This window comes from Ictidomys tridecemlineatus, chromosome 5 (genome assembly GCF_052094955.1).
Source record: "Ictidomys tridecemlineatus isolate mIctTri1 chromosome 5, mIctTri1.hap1, whole genome shotgun sequence".
NCBI lineage: Eukaryota > Metazoa > Chordata > Mammalia > Rodentia > Sciuridae > Ictidomys > Ictidomys tridecemlineatus.
Genome location: NC_135481.1, coordinates 162,707,215 through 162,735,122, shown reverse-complemented (window position 1 = coordinate 162,735,122; position 27,908 = coordinate 162,707,215). Strand labels below are relative to the sequence as shown.

The following is a 27,908-nucleotide window of genomic DNA, read 5'->3' as shown; positions in this document are numbered from 1 at the left end:
TTTAGTTGTAGATGGACAAAATACCTTTATTTTACTTATGTATATTTGGTGCTGAGGATTTAACCCAATGCCTCACATGTGCTAGGCAAGCAATCTACCTCTGAGCTACTACTCCAGCCCTGAATTCATCTCTTAATAGTAATTATTTTAGAAAATCTGATTAAGGAGAAGCTTAAACAATGAACTCACCAAAATGAAGTTATTAACATGGCAATGTAAGCTTGTCTTTAGAAGTGAGTTTTTATACATTATTTTCAATATATTAATTAATGTCTAGTTTTATTGAAAGGGTGCTTGTTTCTATGCTCATATAGGAAATTTTTTAGGATTCTGAGCTGTTTTGTGACCTATCTTGGTACATGATTTACATTACTTTGGTAAAGAGATTTCTTTCTCCAGGTAACACTATCTTTAAGCAAACAGTGTTTGTGTAGCTGCCTTATAACAACATTCCACCTGATGATAACAGCCTTCATGTGCTTAATAAAATGATGAAATCACTGTCCAGCAGGATTCTTACATGGGGTCAGCATTTTACAGCATGATAATTTTGTTTAATGTGGAAATGGTTACAGAACCCAATATGTGTAGAATTCCTTCTTGATGACTGATTGTTTAAAGTTTTTTTTTTAAGAAGTTCTAGTTTGATTTTTACTGTGATAGTGTGTGTGTGTGTGTGTCTTGATCATTAAATAGTGTACTGGTCATACATACACTTTGAAATGTACAGTCTCTGTCAAGCCTCAGAGAATGAGCATCTCCATTAACCGTGCTTCACACTAATGTGAATTGGAGATATATGATTTTTTTTTAGCTTCATGTTTAAATTACAATTTTGCTTGAAAAGTTAACAAATTAACAAATGCACAATTTTCTGTAGTGTGAAAATGTAAAAATATAACTGCTTAAGAACTTTATAGTGTTGGGGATAGATAGCTCTGACTCTACCTCTGAATAATAAATGTGTATTTCTAATTAAAGTATCTGGTTAAGATTATCATATAAACAACTTAAAATGTCATTGTTTGAAAAAATGGGTGAAAGACTGGATAAAGTTCAGTTCTGGGTTAAGTTCCCTTTTAAAATTAAAACAATCAAAGATAATCAATATTTACATTGGGCAAAGGTTTTCTCCCTCTTTTTTGATCTAGAAATGATAGTTTAATTTTATAATCTCATGTTTTTGAGAGTTTAGAGAAAAAATCCCAGTTCCTGGATAGATGCAAATAAGCATATACATAGAGATGCCATTAGTCAGTTTCTTATACTTTTTCTTGTACTCTTAGAAATGTATAAGTGTATTAAATAATTAGAATGTATATATACTTTTTCGCTGAAGAATAGTAAAAATTTGGGGGTTATAGATGAGTAGAAGTACAGATAATATCAAGGATGCATTATAATGAGATATTCAAGAATATGTCTCATTTTCTTGAACCTCAATTTATCAATTATGTTTTTTAAAATAAATTATGTTTTTGATAAAGTTCATGTTAGCTTTTAGTACTTTATTGGAATATTTTCAGTGCTTTCCAACCTTCAGGTTTCCTTGTTTCTTCTGTCTGATCTTCCACTTACCCTGTTTCTGTTCACTTATTTACCTCTTACCTCTTATGGATGCATTAATTTATTTTTATTCATTCAACTAATATTCATTACTTGTCTGTATTTACCTGGTACAGAACTAGAATAAGATATTGGATGTAGGAAGAGATGATCCTATTCTAGGGTTTATCTTCATAGAGCTTATAGTCTAGCCAGGATCAAATTAATTAATTAAAGTGAATAATTATAATTTTAAGTTCATGATATTTTTTTGGATGTGCTAGGGATCAAACCCAGGGCCTCACACATACTAGGCAAGTACTCTATCACTGAGCTACATCCCTAGCTCTATAATATTCTAAAGCAATCATTTTTATATCTTCACACTAGAGGAAATTATGTATTTGTTCAGTGACTTTCAGAAGTGCCTATATCTTTTGTTTCTGATAATGTTTACAAGTAAGGAGAGACAACATTAATATATTTGTGTAAGTACAGATTTAGTGGCCCAAATCACAGGGGTGTTGCCAACAGTACCATCTAAAGTTTTTCACCTCTAGGATATTGCTTAGTTCCACAGATTTCTCTCAGGGCTAATCATATTCAGCCACTCTGTATCTAAGCTTGCATCATTGCTTTATTTTCCTCTAAGGATAAATATGGTTTTGTCCCAGAGTTTGGCTTTATCCCGTGGCTGAGATATCCTCTGTTTTCCCCCTCACATCTTCCTTGAAACTATGTTCTCCATCCTAGTATAGATACACTAATTATTAATTAACATATCTACAAAAATGCACTGTATATGAATGTATTGTATCTCTTTTTGTTGGGCCTAGAGGGAGTTAAGACCAAAGAAAATAGATTTGTTTCACTCCATTTCTTTTCTCAAATAATTTGTGACCAAATCTGGTGTTTTGGGTTAATAAAATAAACATAATATTAAACATTAGTTAATATTATGATTATCTTTTGTATATGCCCCAGCTCAGAGTTGGAATTCAAAAATATATTAATTGAATGAATTTATGCTTATTTTTCATAGATTTCTAAAAGGTAAAAATCATTGAAGATAAATGAACTCTTCCATCTGTGTTGATTGTGATGGAATTATGAAATAGAGGCCATCAAGTTAAAGATACATACTGGAGAATGTCAGAAATCCAAATTTCTAATGCTTTCTTATTGGTAAATTCCTAGGTAATAGAACTTTGATAGCATGAATCTTAAATCTAAAGCTAACTTTATTTCTTTAATTGTCATTTAGAGTTCTTTCATCTCTTTTGTTAGATTGATTTCCAAGTATTTATTTTTAAGGCTATTGTGAATGGGGTAATTTTTCTAATTCTCTTTCAGAGGATTCACCACTGATGTACAGAAATACATTTGATTTATTGGTATTGATTTTATATCCTACTACTTTGCTGAATTAAGTTATGAGTTCTAGAAATTTTCTAGTGGCATTTTTTGGGTCTTCTAAATATAGAATCATGTCACCAGAAAATAGTGACAGTTTGAGTTCTTGTTTTCCTCTTTCTATCCCTTTAATTTCTTTCATCTGTCTGATTTTGTCTGGCTAGAGTTTTCAACATTATGTCAAATAGAAGTGGTGAAAGAGGGCATCTCTGTCTTGTTCCAGTTTTAGAGGGAATGCTTTCAGTTTTTCTCCTTGTGCTTAGAATCAATAGCTTTCTTAATGTTGAGTTGTGTTTCTACTATCCATAGTTATTTTTCACCTTCAGTATGTGAATGTCTTCTCCTAGGAGGTGATTCTCTTGAAGACAGCATATTTTGGGGTCTTTTTAAAAAAATCCAACTTACCAATGTTTTTTGATTGATGAGTTTAGACCATTAACATTCAGGGTTATTATTGAGATATGATTTGTATTTCTGGCCATTTTTGGTTTTTAACTTGACTTATTTTCTCCTTTGATTTACTTTTCCTTTAGTGTAGTTTATCCCTTTGCTGGTTTTCATTTTTGTTGTTGTTGTTGTTGTTTTGTTTTTTAAATTATTTCCTCCTCATGAATATTTTGCTGAGAATGATCTGTAGTGTAGGCTTTCTAGTTGTGAATTCTTTTAACTTGTTTATCATGGAAATTTTTATTTCATCTTCAAATCTGAAGTTTAGTTTTACTGGATGTAAAATTCTTCATTGGCTCCATTTTCTTTCAGAGCTTGAAATATATTATTCCAGGACCTCTTGGTGATGAGGGTCTGAGTTGAGATCCTAATCAGTTTCTCCCTATATGTAATTTGATTTTTTTCTCTTATAGCCTTTAAAATTCTATCCTTATTCTGGATGTTAGTCATTCTCATTATAATGTGCCTTGGTGTAGGTCTGCTGTAATTTTGTACATTTGGGGTCCTGTAAGACTCATGTATTTTATTTTCCATTTCATTCTTTAGATTTTGGACATTTTCTGATATTATGTCATTGAAAAGATTGTGCATTCCTTTGGTTTGTAACTCCATACCTTCGTCTATACCAAATCTTAAATTTGGTCTTTTCATGTTATTCCATATTTCTTGGAAGTTCTGTTCCTGGTTTCTCCCATCTTCTCTGTATGGTTGACTTTATTTTCAAGAGTATATATTTTATCTTTATTGCCTGAGGTTCTGTGTTACAAGTGGTCTAGTCTGTTGGTGATAGTTTCCACTGAATTTTTAATTTGGTTTATTGTTTTCTTCATTTCAAGGATTTCTGCTTGATTCCTTTTTATAATATCAGCCTTTTTATTGAAGTGATATTTTACTTGCTATATTTTTTCTCTGATACCATCTTTTATTTTGAAGATCAGTCTAACTATGAACTGTCTAAACTCCTTCTCTGACATTTCTTCTACTGTGTGTCTATGGATTTTATTGTTGGAACATCTTGGTTTGTTTGAGATGCTTGTTCCATTGTTTTTTTCAAGTTATTTGTTTGTCTTCCCATCTAGCAGTATGGATCTAGGGCAGTACAATTTCAACCCTGTAGTCTTATAGTGTTTTTGAAGGCTTCTAGTACCTCACCTTTAAGGGGGAGGCCAATATTAACAGCACCAAATGCAAACAATACACAACCTTAAACCAAATAGCTGCTATTAAAGTGTCTACAGTCTTGTCGCAATAAACAGAAATGATGTGTTCAATTTTTGTCTACAATATGAACATTAAGTTTGCTTAAAGGGTTTACTGTTTCAAATGAAAGACAAAGAGGGAACAGAATTAGTGTAGGATGTGATGTTTATGAGGGAGAAGGAGAAAAGATAGAGGTAAAAATTTACAGTAAGAGTGAAGGATGAGTTAATAGAGGTTTACTGTTAGCATAAGAGAAGTGTGAAAGAGAATTCAAGGAGACAGATAAGTGAGATAAAAATATATGCAGATTTTTAAAAAAGGTAAAAGTATAAGAATACACAGTAAAACTGTAATATATAATTCAGACATCCCATTCCTCAATGAATTGATGCATGAAAAATATTTAGATATGAAGATGGTAGAGATGTGAGAAAGAGGGCAAGTCTAAATAAAAAGGGAAAGTCTAAATGAAAAATTGAACAATTGCTTCTATTGGCTTTCAACAATTTTGTCAGCTTCCTTTCTCTGTGATTGTCTGATATTTGATGGTAGCTCTAGTCCAGTGGGTGCTGGACAAGATGCTCTCACACCCTCTTCCAGCCTTTCCACCTGTTTTAGCCTGCCTCTTCCTGCACAGTTCAGGACTCAATGAGCTGGAAAGAGCCCAGTTTTCTCCAGTTTCTCTAACCTGTGCTACCTTTAGGGAACTGCTCTCAGTCTCTGGCTTTCCACAGGCTTGCTAAGCCCAGACTGGTCCTTGCAGACCCTGATGCAATCTGATAAATCTTGACTTCAGATTCCCCAGGCTCTGCCTTGTTGTAGTCCCAGGATCTCAGTGCCATTTAAACTTGCAGAGAGACCACCAGGGATGCACTCACACAAAGAAGCGACCCTGCAAAGAGGAAGCCAGATGGCGGTCACTAGCACACCCAGCAGGAAGTCATCAGATACAACTAGACCTGCAGGTACCCAACACTTTATCTCCAGGTCCTGGCCAGTATCTCTAAACTGAAGTGGCTATGCCGTGAGATGGTGGTAATGATGGAGACAAATCTCCAGGTCCCTTGGCACTGGTCTTCTAGGCTCTGGCCAGTGACCTGATATGGTAGTGTTTATGTTTAACCAAACCTGTGGGTACCCTGACTATGGACATTCAGGTAGCAGTGGGTAGGAGGCAATGGGTGATCCATGGGTGATCTGTTGGCTGTTTGCAGGTAAATGACGGGCAATCAGATGCTGAATGTCAGGTGGCGGTTGATGGGCAGGCAAACCGGTGATGGGCAGGCAGAAGGTGAGCAATTAGGCAAATGGTGTGTGGTTGGTGGCCTATACTACATTTTCTATATCCAGTCATTGAAGGGCACCTACGTTGGTTCCATATCTTTGCTATTGTGAATTGAGCTGCTATAGACATTTATGTGTCTGTGTCACAGCTGAGGAGTGGGATAACTGCATCAAATGGTTCTTCCATTCCAAGTTTTCTGAGGACTTTCCATACTGCTTTCTAGAGTGGTTGCACCAATTTGCAGTCTCATCAACAATGTATCAGTGAACCTTTTTTCCCACATCCTTGCCAACATTTATTGTTACTTGTTTTCTTGATAATTGTCTTTCTGACTTGAATAAGACAGAACTAATAAATACAATTAATCATTTAGATTTATGGACATATATAGAATATTTTATCTATGAAGGACTGATTATACTGTCTTAGTGGCACATGAATCCTTCTTTAAAATAGACCATAGACCACACAGCAACTGTTAGCAAATAGAAAAAAACAGAGAAAATACCTTGCATTCTATCAGATCATAATGTAATGAAATCCTTTTATCATTAGAAATCAATGTTAAAGAAAAAATAGAAGCTACCCTAACACGTGGAGACTAAATAATACACTTTTGAATTACTAGTGGATACTAGAAGAAATCAGGGATAAAATAAAAAAAAATTAGAGGTAAATGAAAATTGCAACACAACTTATCAAAATCTTTGGGACACTATAAAGGCAGTTCTAAGAGGAAAGTTCTTTGCACTGAGCTCATTCTTTAAAAGAACAGAAAGTCACCAAATAAATAACCTAACATTACATCTCAAATCCTTTGAAAAAGAAGAACAGATCAACACTGTAAGCAATAGAAGAAGGAAATAATTAAAATCAGAACTAAAATCAATGACATTGAAACAACAACAACAAGAACAAAAAATTAAAAGTAGATGAAATGAAAAGTTGGTTCTTTGAAAAAATAAATAAAATTGATAAACCTGTAGTCAAGCTAACAAAGAAAAAGAGAGAAAATTAAAATTACTAAAATTTGTGATTAAAAAAGAAAATATCACATGGACACTATTAAAATACAGATGATAATCAGAATCCACTTTTAAAATCTATATTCCAATAAAATAGAAAATCCTAAAGACGCCAACAAATTTCTAGACGTATGACCTATCCAAATTGAAACAGAAGGGCAGAAAATTTAAACAGATTAATTTCAAGCAATGAAATTGAAGATGCCATCAAGAGCCTATGAACAAAGAAAAGCCCAAAACTCAGCAGAGTTCTACCAGACCTTCAGTACTCCAAATTATTCCATGAAATAGAAAAGGCATCTTTAGTCTGCTTTTCCTCTATCTTGGCAAGTGATAAAGGGGAAGAAAAAGTAATGGATGGAAAGAAAGAACTAATTTTGATTACCTCTTATGTGCCAGGTAGGTACTTTCAGATGTTATCAAATTGGATCTTCACAGAAGCATGGTGAAGTAAATATTGCCTCCATTTTGCAGATGAGCAAACTGAAGATTTATAACATGTAAATAAATTTCTGACCTTCTGAGTCTCAGTTTTCTTATCTGTACAATGAGATTAATAATAGTATCTCCTTAAATTGTGAAAACTAAAAGATATGTGAAATACTTAAAATAGCATGAAGTACTTCTGAAGTAAGATCTCGGTTTTAACTATCATCATCATAATCATTATTAGTATTACTATAGTTACAGCTATGGAACAGTTACTATATAAAGGTTATCTATACAAAGATGATAAGACATTAATTATCCTCCAGGAGGTTAAGAACAGTGGGAAGACTGTATGCTTGAAAGGAATATGTATTTCTTTTGGGCATCCATTATAAAATATGTGAGTAAAGTGAGATGAAAAAGCAAGGTTTGCTGATATGCAGAAATGGTACCTGTGTAGGTTCATGCCCAGGCCAAGGGATCGATTTCTCACATGTCAGTTTGAGTGAAAATTTAAGTATGTGCTTCAAAAAAACTTAGGATTTCTGCATGTTTTTTTTTTTTTTTTGTCAATCTTTAGACCCTTCAAAAAAGGAGTCCTTTGAGATCTTAGAGTTTGCTGTATTTATTCTAAGAATTCTATTTTTAAAACTCTTATGTTGATCTCATTTCATTTCATTTCTTTTCTTTTGAGGTTCTGGGGATCAAAGCCAAGGTCTCACATATTCTAGGCAAGTACCCAACCACCCCTTCTCAGCCTTACTTCTTCTTCTTTTTTTTTTTTTTTGTTTTCTGTTTAGTGGAATTATTATATGTGAAAAGACTTTTTTTTTTTTTAAAAGAGTGCCTTTTTGTACTATAAGAAACTCTTTAAGTTAGTGGACATTTTAGGTTTTTGGAATTTGTCTCCTCTTAATAGCAGCTTATTTTTTTTTTACCATTTTTATGATTCATAAGCAAATTTATACATGTAAGAGAAACTGAATCTGAGACTGGTGAAGTTTTACTGCTCTTTGATATTAGAATTAAGATAGTAGAGGTATAGCTGAACTTTTTGGCTAACCAGATATTTTAGAAGTTTCTGAATTTCTACCCTATCATTAAGTCACATTTGACTTATTAGTGATCTACTTCTTGTATGTACATGTGGCCTGTAGGTATCAGTAGTGCATACCACAGTACTTGGCATGAATTAGATATTCAGGAAATATCTTTGGGCTGAATATATGAGGAGAGTAATTAAGTAGCAAACACTAATAAATTAGAAAATGGGATTTTTTTGTGATATCTTACCATATTGAATAAGTTACTTCAGAAGGCATTTGTGTACTGAGATCTGAAAACAAGTTTGTGTAATCTAATAATTTTGTAAGAATTCATCTCATTAGGTCTTTTTTGGTGTCACTTGCTCAGAAAGTCATTTAATTCTTTTGTTGCTTTTTACTCGTTGGGCTTTCAGATTTAACTTTTGTCAGTCTGACAGTTTCTGTATGGTCTAGGATATTGCACTGTTTCATACTCCTTGAAGATGAATTTTTGGGACCACATTCTTCATAGTTTCGTTTCTGTCAAACCAGTCATCTTTGGTGAAGAGTGTTTTCATAAAAACAGAAAAATTGGTGGGGTGTCATGTGGAACCACATTTCCTTTCACTTGAAATGCATTTGCAGGTATAATTGGATTCTATGAAAAAACTATCAAATTTTTTGTTAAATGCAAAAGTTTTGTTTTTTAGTATTTAATATTATTATGACAGAAAATATTTTCTATACTGTTTTTTTATTCCAGGTATCAAAGCACTCTAAGGGAAGAATGTGTGCAGCTGATTGCTGTTCTTGTTCTTTTTTTTTTTAACTGAAGTGATCAATTTTAAATGAGTATGATGTTTTAGTCCCCCTGCCTGACTCACAGTGTTTTTCATAGAAGTATTGTCTTCTCATGTTTTTTTTTTTAATAGAAAAAGAAAAGAAACTGGTATATTTTTCTAGATAAATTCCAAACCTTGAGTTTGATAACATATTTTTTTCTCCTTAATTTCTTCTTCTATATTATGAAGTGTCTTATATATATGTTTATTTCTCTTATCAACCAATGACCTAACACTATTTCTCTGTCACTCTTGTTCTATCTCATCTTTCATCCCTTCTTCTATCCCTTTCCTGTTTCAGACTTCACATCTTTCCTCTCTCTGATTTTCCCATTTCCCCCTTAAAGAAGTTAAGAACTGAGTCCAGTAAAAACTTTAATTTTGAATGTAGAATAAAGGATTACTTTTTTATATCACTTTTTTATATTGGATTCCTACATGGAGTTTGAATTAGGAAGTTGTGCTGATTTAACTTACTTCTGGTAACCTATTCTATTGCTTACTTTAATGAGTAAAACCCAAGTTGTGTCTTAAAAAATCTTATTCAGTAAATAAATGGATCTTTATGCATGTTGTAATATTATATAGTAGCAATTCAGTACTAGTAATTTACTTTTGGAATTACTACCTTTGTCCAGAATGCAGGTATTTTTTTTCTCAGCCAATTTTTATTCTAAATAACTAAACTAATGGACTAATGCATTTATATTTTCTTTTTTATTATTTATTTCTTACATACATAACAATAGTGGAGTGCATTAGATTCATAATTATCCATTTACAGCACCATTTTTCATAACTCTGTATATAAAATATGTTCACGCCAAATTATGCCATTATACATGAGCTCTCTAATTTTTTTTTTGCATTACAATTCTGAATACACCTTTATACCACAATTTATCGGATCTCTGTTTGTATATAAGGTATGTTGACACCAAATTTACATCTTCATACATGTATTTTGTATAATGATGAAGTGTCTTATGTAAAATAGTATAGCATTTGTATAAATGCTATGTACATCTTCCCGTATAATTTAAAGCATCTCCAGATTATCTATAATACCAAATACAATGTAAATGGCATGAAAAATAGTTGTTTTAGGATATTGTTTAGGGAATAATGACAAGAAAAATCTATACATGTTAAGTACAGATACAATTGTTTTACAAATACTTTTTATCTATGCTTGCTTGAATCTGCAGATGCAGAACCCACGGATACAGAGGAACAACTGTACAAAACTGTTTCCTGGTAGCCGTTAATTGTTAAAAAAAAGGCAAAAGAAATTTGGTTAAAACAAAGACAAGAGAATTGGCAGTACTCAAACACTTATGAGTATTGTAATTAATTTTCCTCAATATGGTCTTTAGGGCTTATTTCAGCATAAACTGTTCTTTCAGGTCTTAAAAAAACTAAACTAAATAACTATAAAGAGATGCCAAAATTTTAGGAAGAAATGATTCATTCTCATATTCTCTCTCTCTCTCTCTGATCAGTACAAATGTACAATTTCAGTTTTTCTTTTGAATGTTCTTCTGCTTTCTGGCTTTTATGTTTTCTTTTTAAAGGAAAACACTCAGCTAGAATCAATTCAGATAAAATATTTTTAAGGTAGTAGTTTTTTATTAGTAGAACATTTCTTTAGTAATGAGAAAGCAAAATGGTGAAAGAGAAGAAAAATTATGAAGAATCCAGTTACTTATGAATTTGCCAAAAGGAAACAATGAAGATGACACAGAAGAAACTGCAGTGGTGATAGTAATGTCTTCTATTTTAAAAGAGAGGTAGCGATTTGGGAATTAGATGACTGGTTGTGATTCTGAAACTAGCAAATCGTATAAGATGGCTCAGGACCACAGAAATTTCCTTTATATTATATAGTGGATGAAAAATATCCTCCAATTGTTTTTTCAAAAAAAATATAATTCTTCGTGTATTTTTTTTCATGTTTTACATGCTACTCTTACTTGCTGGCATATCTTAAAGGAAATGTGCCTTTTCAAATTGGAAGTAATACATATTTTTTAAAAAAAATTTTAATTTTTTTGGTGGTGCTGGGGATTGAATCTGGGACCTTGTGCATGCTAGGCAAGTACTCTACCAACTGAGCTATGTCCCCAACCCCACATTTATTATAAAAAGTAGAAAATTCAGAGAAGCAATATAAATAAAATTGAAAACACCTGTAACCCCGCCACCTCATTGTTTAACTGTAGTTACATTTTGGTGTATTTTCTTTAAATCTTTTTGTACACATAAATTTATTTTTAATTCTTGAAAACTGGGACCATACTCTACTTGTTTTAGAACCTCTTTTCCCCTTTGTTCACAACACCTAATAATCTTCCTGCATCATAAAGTACCTTCTAAAACATAATGTTCAATAACCATATTATATTTATGTATGTATGTATGTTGTGTGTGTATCTATCTATATATATCTATCTACCTACCATACATGAGCTGCTTTATCCTCTATCGCAACATTTAAACATTGAAATAGAGAATTTTGTTATAAATTTGTATTGTTATAAATTTTCTTTCTTTCTTTCTTTTTTTTTTTTTTTGCCATTCTGGGAATTGAATCCAGGACCTCCACACAAGCTGGGCAGGAGCTCTACCACTGACCTACATTCTAGCTCTGCCAATTAATTTTTACAAGTCTTTGGATACTTTCACAATTATTTTTTAGGATGAATTCTTACAAAGGAATCTCAGAGTCAAAGATAAGCATATTTTTAAGGCTCTTGATACACAGTATTAAGTGACACTCTAGAAATCCCATTATCAAAATTTTTTTCATGTGTCTGTGGCATAACCTATAAGGAAGCCATCTATGTGTCCTTGTATGGGAAATTGGGGTCTTGGTTTTGTAACTGTTAAGACAGACACCTACACAAAAGCAAATACTCTTGTATTGAGCTATTTGCAATTTTTTGTGGATTATTTTTATGATTGGATAAATAATCATTGGTGAATAGAACAAGATTGATACAATAGGCTTAACTGTTGCATTGGGAGTGTATTTTGTGTATGTATATAACACTTAAATCAACTTCTCAAAATCTTAATGAAATGGAATTCAGATGAGTGATATTTGCTAAAGCAAAATGTCTCTATCATTCCACACCAAATATTTATAGATAGATTCATTCTCAAAGGAATATAAAGAGTATTATTTGTTATCAAACAAAGGAATGCTTATGTATTAAAAGAAAAGATGAACATATATAAAGGTCAGCAGACAAATTTGTGAGTCTATGCTCAGGACTCATGATACTGAACTCCCCATTTCTAAGTCCATATAAAATGGACTATAAACATTGATGTGACTGTGTCACTGCAGGATGCTGATTTTAAGTCTTTTGGATATAAATTGAGGAGTAGGATAACTGGGTCAATGGTGGTTCCATTCCACGTTTTCTAAGTAATCTCCATACTGCTTTCCATAGTAGTTGCATCAGTTTGCGGTACTTTTTTCCCCTACATCCTCACCAACATTTATTGTTACTTATATTCTTGATAATTGCCATTCTGACTGGAGTGAGATGAAATGTCAGTGTAGTTTTAATTTTTATTTCTCTAATTGCTAGAGGTGTTGAACAGTTTTTCATATATTTGTTGACTGACTGTATTTCTTCTTCTGTGAAGTACCTGTTCAGTTAATTTGCTCATTTATTTATTGGGTCATTTGGTTTTTTTGGTGTTAAGTTTTATAGCAGCTGAATTCACAATAGCTAAGGTATGAAACCAGCCTGTGTGCCCTTCAACAGATGAATGGAAAAAGAAAATGTGGTACATGTACACAATGGAATACTACTCAGCCATAAAGAGAAATGAAATTATGGCATTTGCCAGTAAATGGATGGAACTGGAGACTATCATGCTAAATGCAATATGCCAATCCCCCAAAACCAAAGACCAAGTGTTCTCTATTATATGCAAATGCTAACTCAGAGTAAAGGGGTGGTAGGGAAAATCAGAAGTACTTTGGGTTAGACAAAGGGGATTGAAAGGAAGGGAGGCATTGGAAATAGGAAAAGGAAAGAGTGAATTAGACATTACTTTCCTATGTGCATATGTGATTACATGGCCAATACAACCAGAAGAATGAGAAGTTATACTCCATATATGTATAATATATCAAAATATATTCTATTCTCATGTATAACTAATAAGAACAAATAAAAAAGTAAAGAAGCAGGGCTGGGGTGGTGACTCAGTGGTAGAGCACTTGCCTAGCATGTGTGAGGCACTGGTTTCAATTCTTAGCACCACATGTAAATAAATAAAAATAAAGTTCTATCAACAACTAAAAAAATAGGATTAAAAAAGAAGGAAAAAAATAAAATGGACAATAGATTGCTAATCACACATTGACATGCTTTGATATGCCTTCTGGACTTAGCTTGGCATGCTTTTTAAAAAAATACTATAGCTATTCTTAAATTTTTAAAAATTTCAAGATAAATTTACTGTATATGGAATTTTGAGCCAGTTGATTACTTAGTCTTTAACTAGAGGAGCACTCTACTGTTGAGCTATGACCTCGCCTCTGGATTCTTACTTAGAGGTTTGGAGCCTTACATTTAGAGTGAGAATAAAGTAAAGAGGAGATGTCCATTGAATCTAATTTTATGTGCATGGCATTATGTGCATTCTACTATAGAGGATCCATAGGTTTTATTTCTCAACTTAATAGATATCAGGAATTTGCTATCAGTCCTGGTTAAGAATTTGGCATTTAAATCCTAGGCAGAAAATAAAGGAATACATTGTTTTCATAGACTTAGCTGTGAGACTTAGACCACGAATTTTAACTGCTTCCTATAAAGAATGTTCTCTATAAATACTGTTTTGATTTGGATTCTCATGTTTTTGAGCACAATTTTACAATTATTTTTGAGAGAAAAACAAAAGTATCATTTTCAAGCTGATTCCAGGGTAAAAAAAAGATTAATCTTGAACAGTACCTTTAGGATCACCTTGGTAATTACACTGTTAATTGATTTTGCTTTCCTATAGCTTAACATTTATGTTTAAATTCTTCATTCACTAGGCTACATATTGTATGTATGCTTTTCCATGTTGCAGATGTTTTGGTTTACTAAAAATGTACTTTAAAAAAAAGTCTTATGTAGTTTTACTTTTTTAAATTTAGTAATTAAATAAACTATCTGGTCTATTAAACAGGACTTATTATTCTGTGAATATAATTAGTTATATTGCATTTGATAGTAGATTTTTGAAAATGTGTTGAATAAATTAAATTGTTCAACAGTGAGTAAATCTTTTGAATATTTTTTCATCCTGAGTTTTTTTGCCCTCTACTTTAGTATTATCTATTTCAGTTATTCCAGATACTGATTCTCATATGGATTATACATAAACTTATGTGCTTCTATTATTAAAAGCTTATGTATTCTTAATGCAATTATTTATATATATTATTTTATGATTACATTAATTTTCCATGCATTGACCACCCTTTCATGTTAACCAAATGACTTAATGTGCTTTGATCATTGGTTAAAATTGGAATAAATGGGTAGGCATAGATAAAACAGAAATATAAATATAATTATAGATATATGGCAATCAATTTTTTATTTTCTGATATAATTGCAATGAACTGCCAAGAAAATAAGTAGGAAAAATAGTTTTTTTAAACAAATGTTTGAGAAGACAGTTCTAGGAATAGTAAGAGGAGGAGTGAAGACTTTAGCAAATCAGTGATTACTGTAAAGAAAACAGTCCTCTTAAGTGAGAAATGAAAACAATTTCAGGACTATAGTTGTTTTTTTTTTTTTTTTTTTTTTGGCACTGGGGATTGAACCCAGAGGTTCTTAACTACTGAGCCACATTCACAGCCCTTTTTATGTTCTATTTTTGAGACAGGGTCTTGCTAAGTTACTGAAGCTGGACTCAAATTTGTGATCCTCCTGCCCCAACCTCCTGAGTTGCTGGTGTTTTAGGTATGTGCCATCATGCCTGGCAAGGAATACAGTCATTAGACAGAAAAAGCCAATGGAAATCCTTCCTAGTGGGTTACGGGTGACCTAGATGCTTTAGCACAATTAAACAAAATCAGTGTGTTCAAAGTGTAAAGAAAAAAGGGAGAGGAAAATAAATTTCTGAATTTTGATATGGAAAGATGCCCAGAATTTCAACTATTCTGTCGTCCTGGTGACACTGTTGGGTTAGTGACTATCCAGTTCCTAGAGCCTATGATAATTTCTGTCAAATATAATCAGTGTGCTGATATTAATGAGAATATACCATGTGAGGTTATTATATTGATCCTTAAAGAAAACAATACAACTGGGCTGGGGATGTGGCTGAAAGCGGTAGCACGCTCGCCTGGCATGTGCACAGTGCTGGGTTCGATCCTCAGCACCACATACAAATAAAGATGTTGTGTCTGCCGAAAACTAAAAAATAAATATTAAAAAATTCTCTCTCTCTCTCTCTCTCTCTCTCTCTCTCTCTCTCTTAAAAAAAAAAAGAAAAAGAAAACAATACAAATGCTCCAGCAAGTGATTTCTGATTGTATAAAACTGAAAATCTATTAGAAAATGATCAAGGATTTTTTTTCCTTCAAAAAAGAGATAGTATAAATGTTCTGTGTTTGGCAAAAGATAAAATAAATGTATTATAATGAGAAAAAATAGGTCCTTGATAAAAAAAGTGTAGAATTTTAGATCTAATGTATCTAGTGTGTATTAGTTATTTGTAAATCTGGTACATATAACAAAGAGAAGCCAATATTTTAATATGCAGTATCAAAAAGGAAGAAGCCATTCCCCAGCCCTCATTTTTTTCCTGCTGACTCTTGTTCTGAATTCTAATTTCAACACCCTATGCCATTTTGGAGAAATGATTTGTCAGCTGCTCTGTGAAGAAGTGAGGTAAAATTATTTTAAATGCAGTAAGAATTGGAGGGAAAGGACAGGCCTATTCCCCAAGACTGTATACCCATGCTCCCTTATTTCTTAATAGTGTGAGATCTACCAAATATTTAAAAGGCTTTTTAAAGGTAAAGGGCTCATTTTCATTCCCCATGGGGCTGATGACTTGGTCATGTCTGATTTTGGGCTGATAACATCAGCATTGACCTGAAACACTACATGGTTTGTGTTCTCTTTATGTATGATGAGCATATTGGCTGGCTTTTGTTGCAGGATAACTTTTTGTGTGACAAGAATATAATCAACAAATTGAAATTCCATAGGCACTGAGAATGAACCTATCAGGATAGATTCAGTATGTAATTTAGTAAAACTTTAAAAACCTTTTAAAGTTTTCTCTGTGAACTCTGCTGAAGCTTTCTTTGGGAGATTCTGGCCTCATATGCCTTTGGCTGCATTGTTAGTCATCTTTCCCTAGCAGTCAGCCTATAACTCATTTCAGTATGATCTCTGGGAAAACTTTGTGTAAACTTCTATTTTAATATTTATTAGTTTTCTAATAATGCTACAATGTGAGCTCCTTAAGGATGAGCTTTTTTTTCCTTTGCATCTCCCCTATGCCCATCCCCAAGTGAAAAGAGAAGAGCTCTGGGAAACCTCATGGCTATGTGCTTCACAAGTGAAATCTTGTAATTTAAGTTAGAATTAGAGTACATTATTTTGATTTGAAAATTCTGGTGAGATTCATTCTTTAATTAAAAAAATGATATATTTATGTATGTAAAACGTATGCACATTTATATACATAGATATATATTTGAAATATATCAAATGAAAAATGTGATAGATATAATATAAAAAGTGATATATATGTAAAATATATGATGTTTGAAATTATAATCTCAAACATTTCATTCATATTAAAGAAAGATAATTGGCTTAATGGATTCAACTGCCTTAAATAATTCTAAGCTGGATGTGGTAGTATACATCTGTAGTCTCAGCTCCTTGAGAGGATCAGGCAGCAGGATCACGTGAGTGTAGGAGTTTGGGACCAGCCTGCACAACACAGCAAGACCCCATCTGGAAAAAAAAAGCAAAATTTCTTCTGGGGTTCCCACCATTTATTTGTCTTATTTTTCATATATGTATATTTATTTTTTCTTCATAATAATATATTGTTATGGGCTGGGTTGTGGCTCAGCGGTAGAGTGCTTGCCTAGCACGTGCAAGGCCCTGGGTTCGATCCTCATTGTGTCCAACTAAACACTAAAATAATAAATATATAATATATTGTTACAAATATCTTTTCATCCGTATGCTATTTTAAATTTTGATTGTTTACTCGAAGTGTAAAAAATGTTAAAACTTTCTTCCTTTTTAGTACTCTTTGCCTAGGGAATCCACAGACATGACTGATGAAAAAGGATTATCAGCTTTCACCTAATTCAGCTTTAAGCCTTCAATCTGGCTTCATTTAAACAAGTCAAGATAAATGTGTTCCTGACTTTATTACTCTTAAAGATAGGAGATTGTGTAGCCTCTTTGGAATCTGTCTCACCACATTTTATTAATACTTTTTTTCTATTGTGGTTGAACTCATTTTGGGAAGCTTTTTAAAATCCATGATACCCTTTTCTGAAAACAAGCAGAATAAATTTCCATTATTAATATGCAGGCTTTAAAAGATTTTTTTACCATTTTAATATTTCAACATTTTAATTATAATTATTAGTTTTAATTTAGAACTACTATGCCAATGTCAAAGTTATAATTATCCTTGCTTTAAAAAAATCTTTATTTAAGAAATAGTTATGTCCTTTTTTCATGTGTAGTCAGAAATTCTTTAAATTATCTTGGAAAACAAGGTAGGTGTGGAACATAACATTTGTTATAGCTTTTTCATTGCTTCTTTTGGTTCCATTTCTAAATGAAATAAATAAACAGTAATTTAATTTATATGTGCCTTTCATATTCTGCCTTTTTCAAGGGTTATTTTTTACTTGCAATATTGCTTAACTAGTGTACACAGATATTTTAGTTTATGTATTGATAGTATTTCTAATTCACTGTATTTCTTCCTTGTTATTACCTTAATAATCTGATAAAAGGGTTCTTGTAACTTAAGTTTTATACATAACTCTTTAATACAGTTTTTAGTTTCCATTCAAATTTATAAATTAATTTATAGTATAATTGTTCAAAAGATTAGTTTGTAAATTTTAAAAGTCCCATCTCATATCCATTTTCTTTGTACTATTTATTTGTTATATTTCAGGTTGCTTTCTATGTGAGTCATCAGGTTAATTTCAACTACTATCTGTAATTTCTGCTTTTCTGAAACAACTTTTTCTTTTTGAAGATTGAATATTGTATAATTGCTGGGGTTGCTGATTTAAACAAGTCAAGATAAATGTGTTCCTGACTTTATTAAGGAACACATTTACTGAGAGGCAGTGTCTGAAACACAGTTTCTGACTGGAATAAATGAAACTACTTTGCAATAGTTGATGTAATTCTCTGTAAGGGTCATCATGAACAGATGGTTCTCAATCCTGAGGGATTTTAAATCTTGAGTTTGTACAGAGTTTAATGTTTTGTACATTACTAGGAGTTTGCTACCAAAGTTTTTAAGGCATGGATTTAAAATAATACCCAATTTTGTTTAAGAGAATATTAATTTATGCTTCTTTATGCTCCTGTTCTTGAAGGAAACGGATACCTATATGATATTAGGATGACCAAGGCTAAGTAAACGACTAAGGATGATTTAGAAGTAATGAGAAAGGAGCAGTGGGGCTACTTATTCACAGTATAAAAGTCTTTCTTTAGAGCAAAGTGTAGTATACTGAAATTCTTTCATGAATATGACTTTCTATTTTGATTGACTTCCAATTTTGCATCTTTAGATAAATAATTAATATAACTGATATGTCCAATTTTGTCTTTCCTAGAATCCAAATGTGTTTTAAAGACAATAATGCCAGAGATAGCAGGGATGTGGCATATTCCTAATTGTCTTCTCAATGTCTAACACATAGTGTCTATTTGAATAAATGAATGAACATATTGATGGATGAATGAAAACCCCTAAGTTATCAGTGTGGAAATTGGAAATCCTTAATTTTTAGGTCATGTTACCCTGCCTGTCTGACTTTATAGGCCATGTTTCTATACTAGATAAGTCCTCGGTAGGACATTAAGTTCAGGACTCTAGTCTCTGATGTTATTGTTGCCATGATTTTTAGAAAGGAATTAACTTCCTTCCATTTTAAAGAAATAATAAGTGCCATTGCACAAGGCTTAACATTAAGGCCTTAACATCGATCCAGTATGATTTCTGGTTCAAGTCATAACATTATTTTCATTTTGGTTTATTACTGAATTATGTATGAATAATGGATGATCTATCATAAATAAAGGGTTAAATATTGTTATCACTGATTGTCCTTTGATGTCTAATATCCTTTGTACAAAGAAAATAAATGTTTTTAAAATAAATGTTTTGTGATGGTTATAGGATTCTGAAGTTATCAGAGAGGGATATGGATTATAGGGAAGATTTTCATGATAATATGGGAGAGGCAACAATATTTTCCTTGGCTCCCATGATGGATCTTTCCTCGGTGATTATTTACTGTGTGTGTGTGTGTGTGTGTGTGTGTGTGTGTGTGTGTGTGTGTGTGAGAGAGAGAGAGAGAGAGAGAGAGAGAGAGAGAGAGAGAGAGAGAGAGAGAATGTGCCCATGTGCTTTAATGTTGTTTGTTTATTCATCTGTGCCCTAGAAGTAGGTTCTCAAAATTTCCGATGGTCTTGTATTATTGTCTCTCTATAGATAGTTTCTCCTTTGAAGAGCTTCAAATATCACTTCTTTGAAGCTAGTTTTAGAATATTTCTTTTTAGTGTTAACTCACAGCTTAGCTCTAATTCTGGTATTATCAAATTATCTAATGTGCATTTCTACCTGGAGACCCCTCAGATAGAGTAAATTTAACATTTCTAAAACCATTTTTGTCCTTTTCATATTTTTCTAGCTTCAAAAACTTGAATTCACCTTTGAACCCGTCTACAGAAATTTCTCTCTCTCTGCTTCTTTCTTTTCTCTTCTCTTCCCTTCCCCTTTTTTCTCCTTCCCTCTATCCCTACTCTGGGGGTGGGGGATGGGGCTGACTTTTCCCAATTCAGTTGCTTTTTCTATCACACTATAAAAATTTTCCATACAGCTACTTAACTGTCCTTCTGGTCTGCACCTCTACCTAATCTAATGTGAACTACATACAACTATTTACTTCATCATATTGCTTTCCATAAAAAACTTTCAGTGCCTTATATTGTCTGTTGTTAATATATAAATTCATTAGCCTGGAATTCAAGATCTTTAATTTTGCCCCACTCTACATTTCTGGTTTTGGCTTTAGCCTCAAGCTTGTGAAATCAACCACTCTAGCTAAACAGGTTAACAAATGCATTCTTCAACATATTATGATTTTTTTCCTTTTGCATTTTGCTCATACTCCTACAAGATCTAATTTTTCTTTTGTGAAGTTAGTCCATTCCAAACCATAGGGTTGTTTTCTTTTTTGAACCTCCTCAGAATTCCTATAGCATTTATCTAAGCCATTTATTTAGCAACCAGTTATTAACAACGTCATGACATTTGGTTTTTGTACTGAATGATTTATTTCCAGTATTCCTACTTTTCTATGCAATTACATGTTTCCTCACAGTACTAAAGAGCATCCTTAAAAGCAAAACCATTTCTTTGATCTGAATATTATTCTAAAACATTTTTCCTATTACAAAAATAAAATCTTGAAGTCCTATAATTTCATAATTATAATTAATCTTTCAGTGAATTGCACCTTCTAAAATATTTTCTATGTATGTAAAAAATTTTAACTTGAGAAACTGAAAACTTTATTAAGATTCTCCTGTGTTCCAAGAGCTGCTAATACTGTCTTCCTCACTATAGTATGTACTACATATAGTATAATATTCATTAATATTAATTGATCAAGTAGATTGAATAATTCATCAGTCAAAAGAAATATGAACTAAAATTGGATGGGCTCAATTTGTACATATCATGGTGACTGATTTTTCTTCATACTAACCTATAAAAATAACTCCAGCATGACTCTATGAGAAAGGCTCCTATAATTTATTACAAAATTTAGCTTGTACAACAGATAATTTATAGACTCTTAATATGAAAATAATGTAATGAAATATTTCAAAAAGGGAATAAAATGACATATAGGAAGTTATATTTTTAAAATTGTGAATGGGTGATCATAAGTTTACAAACACTATAAATATTTGAGCATTGAATTAGTAAATTGATGAATAAAGAATGAAATACCAGCCAAAGAGATGCTCTGATCAGTAATGTTTTTCATAGCACTATAAGAAGGAGGAATCTAAAATGAGAATAATGGGTGTCTTGTCTTAAATTAATAGGCTGTACTTTTTAGAGCAGTTTTAAGTTTATAGAAAAATTGAGCAGAAAATCCAGGGTGCTCCCATATTTCCAATCATATACATACCCATACATTTTCCCATATCATGACCTTCTTGCCTTACTGTTATTTGTTTGTTACAATTGATTATCCAATATTGATAAATTATTAACCATTGTCCTTGGTTTACCTTAGGGGTCATTCTTTGTGTCATACAATTATATGGGTTTTGCAGATGCATAATATTATATATTCACTACTACTGTGTCATATAGGATAGTTTCACTACCCTAAATATCTTCTGTGCTTCACCTACTTGTCCTTATCCCTCCCCTTCTCCCAACCAATAGTAACCATTAATATTTTTAATGGTTTTATAGTTTTGCCTTTTTTAGATGTTATATGGTTGGAATCATATAGTATGTAGCCTTTTCAGACTGACTTCTTTCACTAAGCAGTATACATTTACAGTTCTTCCATGTTGTTTCATGACTTGATAGCTTATTTCTTTGTATTGCTGAGGAATAATATCCTATTATATGGATGTACCAACTGTTTCCCTGTTTACCTGTCTTGGCTGTTTCTACCCTTTGGTTATTATGAATAAAGCTACTATAAACAGTGTGTTTAGGTTTATAAAAATTTTAAATTGTAAAACTATATAACAAACTTTACTATGTTAACTATTTCTAAGTATATTATTAATTCAGTAATAAGTATATTCACATTGTTGTGAAACCAATTTCCAGATTTTTTTTTTAATCTTGAAAAACTGAAATATCCCTTAAATTATACATCCCCATTTTTCCCTATCCCTTGATCCTGGCAACCATAATGCTCCTTTCTGTTTCTATAAATATGACTACTGTGAATGCCTCATGTAAGTTCAATTGTATGGAATATTTGTCTTTCTTTGCATGTCTGATTTATTTTACTTACTGAAATGTCCTCAAGATTCGTCTATACAGCATGGGTCAGATTTATTTCCTGAGTAATATTCTATTACTGTATATATTATATTTTATTTATTCATCCATTGATGGACACTTGGGTTGCTTCTACCTCTTGAATACTATGAATAGTGTTTCTATGAATATGGATTTTTGTGAATATTTTTTGGATCCTACCTTTTTTGCGAGAAGTGGAATTGCTGAATCATATCTCTAAGGCTCTAAGGTTTTTTTTTTTTTTTTTTGTGATGCTGGAGGTTGAACCCAGGGCATTATGCATGTGAGGCAAGCACTCTACCACGTGAGCTATATCCCCAGCCCAGTTTTTGAGGAACCACCATATTTTCCATAGTAGTTGTAGCATATTATATTCCCAGCCATAATGTACAAAGTTTCTATTTCTCGTAACCAACACTTAACCATTTTCTGTGGTTGGATAATAGCATCTTGAGTATGAGGTGATATTTCATTGAAGTTTTGTTCTCCCCTAATGATCAGTGATGATTTTTTTAAAAAAATAGTGCTGAGAGCCATTGCCAAATAGGAATGACACATGGCAATTTCTTTGTCAGCCTACTCCATGTTGCTTAGAGGAAGGACTCTCCGTTGTGGAAATGGGCTTGCCTTTGGACCCAGGTCATTTGCAGTGACATTGCATGTATGCTTGAGTAAGATGACCTTGCTCAAGGACCAGGGCAGATCCAGGTTTAGGGTGTATCCTGCTGGGATTAGGGAGTATCCTGCTCCTTGGGTTTAGGGCAGTTCCAGGTTTAAGGTGTACCCTGCTGGGAATAGGGCGTATCCTGCTGCCTCAAGTGCCCCCTGCTCCTTGAGTTCCGGTTGAGTTCTCGTGAGATTCAGAGAGTATTTGGGATTCAGAGCCTGGTGGAGTGTGTGAATTTTGCCCAGAACGTGGATTTCCCCAGAACCTGTGTGTAGAGTGCCGGTGTGAGTTCGGGAATAAAGAGTTGCTGTTTGAATCTACAGGGTGTGAGTGGCTCGTGATTTTGTGCCCAGCCAGACTTCAGCAAATATGTTTGCTGGCCATTTGAAAATCATATTTGCAGAAATGTCTTTATAGATTCTTTTTTTGTTGTAGAATAGTAAGAGTTCTTTATATTAACCCCTTATCAGATATATTATTTATAAATACTTTTTTTCCATTTCAACAGGTGCTGTTTTCCTCTATCCCATTCCAATGATTACTTCTCAATTTTCTACTTTAATGCCCAGAAATCTTTAATTATGATGTCATCCAATTTGTCTATTTTTGATTTTTTTGTCTGTGCTTTTGGTATTATATTTAGAAAACCTTTGCTAAATCCAATGTTATGATGATTTTCTTCTATGTTTTCTTCTAAGAGTTTATAGTTTTGAGTTGTATGCAGGATTTTTGCTTGGACATAATTTTTCAACTCACTTAGGCAAATACCAACGAGTATAATTGCTGGATTGTATGGTTAGGCTATGTTTAGCTTTGTAAGAAACTTCCAAACTTCCCTCCAGAGTGCCTATACCATTTTGCATTCCTATCAGTGATGAATGAAAATTCCTTTTGCTCTGTTTCCTCAACAGCATTTGTTAATATTTGAGTTTTAAACCTCCTTCTTTTTAGATGTATAGTGATACTTCATTGTTATTTTAACTTGAGTTATAATTCCTTGATAACATATGATGTTAAGTATCGTGAATATGATGTTTCATATACATATTTGGCACCAGACTATCTTTCTTGGAGACCTGAGTGTTCAAATCTTTTGCCCACTCTTAATTGAATTCTTTTCTTATTGTTGAATTTTAAGAGTTCTTCATATATGTTGAATAGCAGTACTTTATCAAATATGAGTTTTGCACATATTTTTTCCAACTCTGTGGCTTTCATTTTCATTTTTTAGCAGCATGTTTTTCACAGCAGTAATTTTAATTTTAACAAAGTCCATTTTACCATTTTTTAGCAAGTATTATATTCATATCTGAAAAACGTATTGCCAAACCTACCATCATTTAGACTTTCTTCTGTTTTCTCCTAGAAGTTTTATAGATCTACGTTTTATGTCTAGTGAAGAGCATAAGGTCAGTGTTCAAGTTCTTTTTTCTTTTCCTTTTCTATGTGGATGGCCTATTGTGCCTGTGCCATTGTTGAAAAGACTTTTCTTTTTCACTGGATTGCTTTTGCTTCCTTGCCAAAGATGAGTTGATTATGTTTATCTTGGTCTGTTTCTGGACTCCCTATTCTCTTCTGTTAATCAATTTGTCTATTCTTCCAACAATACCACATTATCTTGATTATTTTATAGTACATCCTGAAGCTAGGTAGTATCTTTTTTTGTTGGATTGGTCATTCTGAGTCTTCAGCCTCCCTATGGAATTTTAAAATCATCTCATTGATACTTACAACATGATTCACTGGGAATTTTATTGGGATTGCATTGAATTTTTAGATCAAGTTGGGAGAATTCACATCTTGATAATACTGAGTCATTTTATACAAGGATATTCCATTTATTTGATTTATTTCATCAGAGTTTTGCAGTTTTCCTCATATAAATGTTGTTCATATTTTGCTGGATTTATACCTAAGTATTTCACTTTTTGGATGCTAATTTAAATGGCATTGTGAGTTTACTTTCACATTACAGTTGATAGTTTTTTTCTATGTAAGATAGCAATAGTAACCTTGTATCCTGAAATTTTACAACACTTATTTATTAGTTCCAGGATTTTTGTTTGTTATTCTTTGGAATTTTCCTCACATATGAATACATTATCTATGAACAAAGAGAATTGTATTTCTTATATTCCAAACTCCCCCTTTCTTTCTTTATTGTTTTATTATACTTTTTTTCCTTTTTCTTTTTTTCTCTTAGTATTGGAGATTGGACTATCCAGGGCCAAAGGCATATTGGCAATCACTCTAAACTACTGAACAGCAGTCCCAGTCCCTCCCTTTCTTATTGCAAGTTAGAGCTTCCAGTTCAGTTTTCTTTTGATTAATGCCAATTTGGTGTATCTTTCTTCATGTCTCTACTTTTAATCTACTATTGCTTCTATATTTAAAGTAGATTTCTTATAGACAAGATATAACTGGGTCTTGATTTTTTTGATCATCCAGACAGTCCATCTTTTAATTAATGGTAAGTAGATATTGAGTGACAGCTTAAAAAACCTCTCTTGTGAATTTTGTATGTAAACTTAACTATATAACTTATATATATATATATATATATATATATATATATATATATATAGTGGTTATCGATATTATTAAATAGTTGTGATTTTTCTATTCATTGCCCATGTTCTATGTCTCTCCTTCTCATCCTCCTCAAAATTTGATTGACAGTTTTGTTGGAATGAGGAAGCCAAATCTGATTCTTTTTTTTTTTTTAAATATTTTTTAGTTGTAGAAGGACACAATACCTTTATTTACTGATCTTTATGTGGTGTTGAGGATTGAACCCAGGGCCTCACACATGCTAGGTGAGCACTCTACCACTGAGCCACAGCCCTAGCCTTATGTTTCTTATTTTTTCTCCTTCTACTCACTTTCTGATTTTAACTGAGTATTTTATATAATTCCACATTTTTTTCTCTTTAGCATATCACTTAATACTTTTTTGTTGTTGTTGTTGGAGATTGAACACAGGACCTCGTGAATATTACCACATGCTTTATGATTGAGCTACACAACTAGCTTCAAATATAATTCTTTAATTTTTTTTTAGTGGTGTCATAGAGTTTGGCAATATGCATTTATTACTAATCTTATTCTTTCAAATAACAGTATATTGTTTTATGAATGGTGTAGGTATTCTGAATTCTTCTCTTTCATACCTTATAACATTGTTGTTATTGAAGTTGCAGACACCACATACATTATTGTTGTTATTTTGAGCACACTGTTATCTGTTAGAATAAGTATAAAAAATGAAATCATACAAAGGATTAGTCATTCTCTAATCCTTTCCTTTCTTTATGTATAGCCAAGTTTTTAACAGACCATCATTCTTTCTATAAAACTTTTTTAAAAAAACATTTCTTGCAAGGAAAGTTTATTATTGACAAATTTCCTCATTTATTTGTTTATGAATGCCTTTATTTCTCTTTAAATTTTGAAAGATAATTTTGTTACATATGAAACTCTATGTTGGTGATTTTTGCCTTTCAATATTGAAAATATTTCACTGTATTCTATTACTTCAATTTTTTTGGAGAAAAATCTGTAAAGTAATTCATGTTCTTTATTATATTATTAGAAGGGTATTTTTCCTTAGGATTATTGGAATTTTTTTGTAGTTTGAATAAGTTATTCCTGTGGATAGATTTTGTGTACATATCCTGGTTGGTATTCTCTGAGCTTCCTGGATGTGTACTTCAATGTTGATTATTAATTATGGAAAATTCTCAGCTATTATTGCATCAAGTACTCCCATCCTCTCACCTTCTTGTTCCCTATGTCCTTTCTTCCCTTCTTCTAAATATCTGGTGGAAAACCTATAACAACTTGTTAAATTGTGCCTAAAATTAGGCAAGTAGATATCGAGTGACAGCTTAAAAAACCTCTTTTGTGAATTTTGTATGTAAACTTAACTACATAACTTTGGCACATTTGTTAGATACCTTTTAGGGTTTGTGCATTTAGTGGATGAGATTACCAATTTGTTGTCTCACAGACAAATGGGATTTTGTCCTATTGTCCTAATTTTTGATAGGTTGTTTCCAATAAACTCTAAACAAATATAAAGATCTTTCAGTATCTTTCAAAAATCTGGAGACACGCCTCTTGTAAATATCACTAATAGTTATTCACTTTATTTGTAAGGTTAGGTTGATCATGGATTTCCCAATGCTAGAATCCAGAATGAATCAAACTCAATTCTGTTTTTCTCCAGGGTTTGTTAGAGATGTTTATCTGAGAGATTACAATGAATCATACAATTGTTAGATTGCCTGTGGTGACAGAAGGCATTTTTTAAAATGTAGATCTTCTGCAAGTCTCCCAAATAATTAAAATGCATAAAACACATGCAACAGATGGCAAAAGGGTTTGAACTAAATGTGTGAGACTTAGTTTTACATAGTAATGTATTTGTGCAGTTAAGGTGGTGACCTTTCATGATAACTTCTACAGATATGTAAAGTGGAATATGCTCTCTGGAGTTGATAAAATATGGCAATCTTACAATAGAAAGCTTTTCTATTTTTCATTCTTAATGTTACTAATGTAATATCTAATAGAAACATTCTATCATCTTGAGTTTCTTTATTCAATATTTACCCCTTTCCTTTAACAAAATGGTTTGTGCAAATTAACAGGCAATTTGTGTTGTGTTCTATAACACTCATTTTTTTCATTGTCAACCTTAAAAGTATT

General features: G+C 32.2%; 1 protein-coding gene across 9 annotated transcripts in view; it reads left to right on the top strand.

The window, feature by feature from the left end:
• Nucleotides 1–27,908, top strand: part of Macrod2 (mono-ADP ribosylhydrolase 2) — a 1,956,002-nt gene that overhangs the window by 126,118 nt on the left and 1,801,976 nt on the right. The window lies entirely within an intron of this gene.